The sequence below is a fragment of the Diplotaxodon limnothrissa genome, linkage group LG3 (genome assembly GCF_057381915.1).
Source record: "Diplotaxodon limnothrissa isolate DT_005_m linkage group LG3, D_limnothrissa_male_GT1.1, whole genome shotgun sequence".
NCBI classification, from domain to species: Eukaryota; Metazoa; Chordata; class Actinopteri; order Cichliformes; family Cichlidae; genus Diplotaxodon; species Diplotaxodon limnothrissa.
Window position 1 is genome coordinate 17684826 of NC_140598.1, and position 4111 is coordinate 17688936.

At 41.1% G+C, this 4111-nt stretch overlaps 1 pseudogene; it reads left to right on the plus strand.

Moving 5' to 3' along the window:
* The first annotated feature begins 1867 nt into the window (after positions 1-1867).
* LOC146634737 (E3 SUMO-protein ligase ZBED1-like) lies at positions 1868-3052 on the plus strand (annotated as a pseudogene).
* The last annotated feature ends 1059 nt before the right edge of the window (positions 3053-4111 follow it).

The following is a 4111-nucleotide window of genomic DNA, read 5'->3' on the forward strand; positions in this document are numbered from 1 at the left end:
GGATGCTGAAGTGTAATACACCTTTTCAAAAAAGTTAGAATGGAGATAGGTCTATCCTCGTTTGTGACATTTAAACACCTAAGAAGTGGAGCCTGTGTCTCCTACTGGCTTATAATCAACAATGTTGCTGTATATGAACATATAGTATCTTCCACCCTAAATATCCACGGGCTGGGGGGGGAATGTTCCCCTAGTATAAATTTCTTGCCTGGCTTACTGGGCTTATGCCTGGGTTGTTTTTGTCTTTTGGAGTGTAATTTTCTTCCTAATTAGATGCCTGACTGACAACTGTATAAAACAAAAACTACACACACTACAAGCACAAAGCGCAGACTGTGGGAATTTACCACTGTGCGTAAATCCCCTCTAATTTCAAGAGCACCTGGCTGCAGCCAGACCCTTCTCCTCACTTCCGCACTTGTCGTACTTCCTCGTACGTGCCGTACGTAGTACGCGAACTGCGCGTACTCCGAAGCGTGCGGTCGCTGAATTGGGTACAGCCTCAAATGACTTACTTTTTCCAGCAGCATCATGATCATTTGTGTCAGCTGTGTCTCCTCAGGCGTTTCCACTTCCCTCATTAACCTTCTGTGTATTTAAGTCCTCTGTTGGGCCGTCTGTCTTCATGTCAGTTCACAGAGATTTTGCTTCCCACTGTTGCATGTTTGGATTGTTTCACACTTATGGTTTTGCGTGTTCCTGTGCAGTTTCATAGTTAGTGTTACTTTTTTTCCAATTTAGGTTTTAGTTTAGTGTCAACTTTGTTTCGCCTTTTCTTATTTTCTATTTTGTCATCAGACCCAAAATAAAGATTCAGTTCTGTCTCTCCCTTGTATGTTTTTGGGTTTGCTCCATAGACACACCGGTGATCCCCTGCTAAAACCACCATCCACTACTGTGTCTGACTGTGTGCTGTTGCCACTGGCAGTTTACGCTTAAAGAGATACGTGTTTAAAAAAACAGACCACCTAAATTAATCTTTGGTCTCTGAGAGTTTTGTGAGAGTTGTAGCTACCTTAGCAATCCAGTGTCACAGCAGTGTCAAATGGACACGCATTCACAAGTTGCAGTAAGCTGCGGTATCAGCAGTAAGAAGACATTTGATTTCCAACCAACATAAAGACAATTCTAGGACATATCAGACACCCAGCTCGATCTCACCAGGCAAAGAAGGTGCCTGGACAGTACTTCTTAAAAATTTTAAATTCTCAAACAATATAACAATACAGCGCTTATTTTGACATATCAACAAAGAGTCATGTACAAGTATAAGAACAAAGCAGTAGTCAAACAAAAGAACATTTAAAGAACAGTATAGGTCAGGAATAAAGCAGCATACAAGTACAGTAAGGTGACATAACATATGGAAGTATGCATAAACAATCTAGTTACATCAATCAAAAAGCTGCGTCAAAAACTCAAGTAAGTTTTTTTTTTTAATTTTCCGTAACCTGGACTGTACTTCCTACATTCCTTTGCCAGTAGCGACTGGTTGGGTGTGAATAAATAATCGCCCCCTGCTGGTACTGCAACTTAAATACTTGTGTCCATTTCACACTAAGGAGAGGCAAAGCGTATAGGGATGTAAGAAAATATCGATACATTAAAATATTGTGATATTTTGTGTAATGATACTGAATCGATATTCAAAATCAGTGTTATCGATTTTTTTTAATTAAAAAATTACATGCATTTACTGTGAATTTCTTTTGTATTTTGCAATTTTAACTCTGGCCACTTGTTTGCAGTTTTTACCGCCTTTACGTTATGGAAAAACGAGGTCTCGCAATAACTGTAGAAGCGTCTAGTTTGCTAAAAACCAACGAAATAGAACAGTGGATGTGTGGCCAATTGTGCTAGCTAACTGATGACCAAAGAGGAGAGGATACAACCGGCCGCAGCAGCTTTCAAAGCTGATATGTGGACTTATTTTGGATTTAGGACAAAAGAAGGCAGTAAAGACAATGACAAGAGCTATGCAGTCTGTAAAATCTGCACCGCCAGAGTCAAATATTCGGGTAACACCACAAATTTACGAACACACGTGTGTAGACATCATAGCGATGTAGCGTCAAATGCTAATTTTAAAACGAAACGAGGTGATCCCGCTCAACGGACAATTGAAGAAGTTAACTACCAGCAACTTCAGCTCGTGCAACAAAAATAACGCAGTCAGTACTTGTTTTTATTTGCAAAGACATGCGCCCTCTGAGTGTTGTGGAGAATAAAGGATTTTGTAATATGATTAAAATGCTGGAGCCCCGTTACACCGTTCCTTCCCGACAACACATCACAGACATCGCTCTGCCAAAGTTGTACCAAGCGACAGTGCTGGGCTCTCTCAGCTCGGCAGAGACAGTTGCTTTGACATGCGACGCTTGGACTTCGAGAGCCACTGAATCGTACATAACTGTTACATCACATCACATAACGGACCAGTGGAACCTTCAGTCTCATGTACTACAAACCCGAGCCATGCATGACAGTCACACAGGTGAACACATTGCAGCGTTACTAACTGACGCTGTGGCTGAATGGGGATTGAATGCAAAGGACCTTGTTGTTGTTACCGATAATGCACCAAACATGGCTCTCGCGGCTAGACTTGCAGGCATGACGCACATACAATGTTTTGCACACAGTCTGAATCTCGCCTCACAGAAAGCACTGAAAATACAATGTGTGGTGCGACTTCTCGGGAGTATCCGACGTGTAACAGCCTTTTTCAGGCGCAGCACCACAGCCAGCAATCAGTTGAAGCAGAAACAGTGCCTCCTTCAGCTACCAGCTCACAGATTCATCACGGACATAATTACAAGATTGAACAGCTCCTATGATGATAGAACGAGTTTTAGAACCGCAACCAGCCATCTGTGCGGCTCTGCTTTCTGCAGAAGTTAGGAAGAGTGAAAAATAAATTTTCACATTAAGTGAGTCTGACATCACATGTGCAGAAGAAGTTGTCAGGGCACTCAAGCCTATGAAGGACGCCACCCTGGTGATGTCAGAGGAGAGTATGCCAACCCTGCTCCTCTTCATGCCAAGCTTGTGATGGGTGCACAAGAAAGTGTTGATGATACACCGACAGTAAGGGACATTTAGACTGCCATAGCAGAAGATCTGGGAAAGAGATATGTAAATGAGATGTTAAGGTCACATGAAAAGTGCTTTGTTTTGATGCTTCATAGAGCAGTTTTTGGATAAGTACTTTACAATCATAGTACTTAGTAAGTAAGGCCTCAGTGTTACATTGTTTACCTTTTTTCATGTTAAAGAAATAGTTGATATTTCAGTAAAGTAGTTTTTATTTGTTTATTTGACATGACTTCTCATAAGGCAGATGTTAATTTCTCTCATTTTGAACTTAGAGAGTGTTTTTGTTTTACATGGCTCATGTCAAGCATTTAACAGTTTGGACTGTTTACTGTGATTTTTCTTAATTAAATTCAGTCCTAAACACAAATATCGTCTGGCTTTTAGTATCGCAATATATCGTATCGTCTCCCCTGTATTATGATAGATATTGTATCGCCAGATTCTTACCAATACACACCCCTAAAAGCGTAGAATCCACACTGTGGACCAGCGTGTCTGTTAATCGCTTGCTGTGATACAAGATGATAATTATGTCTGAGTCTAGTTTAGTGAAGATAGTGGCTCTGAGGATCACAGGCAGAGGTGATCAAGGGTACAGGACATGTAACCATGACCTGCTGCATGGCTTGAGAGTCTGAGAGCTCAGCTCCTAGAGCAGGAACAGGGTGTTAAAATTAACTTTCAGGATGAAAGAGACTGTGTTAGCACCTGGTGGGACGGATTCCTTTAGTTTCATTCACTGATGTGTTTTTTAATGTAGCACATGTTGTATTTTGGCTTTATTAAGAACAGCAGATGAAGATAAAATCATTTTTATTTGAGAAATGTCCTGAAACCATTTTGTCCCCCCATCTGGATCTGTTCTTTGTTGGGTTTCTATCAAAAACAGTTTCATGGTTCTCACTAGGGCTGCCACGATTAGTCGACTAGTCACGATTACGTCGACTATCAAAATCGTCGACGACTGATTTAATAGTCGACGCGTCGTTTGAAGCTTTGTAAGATCACAAAAGAC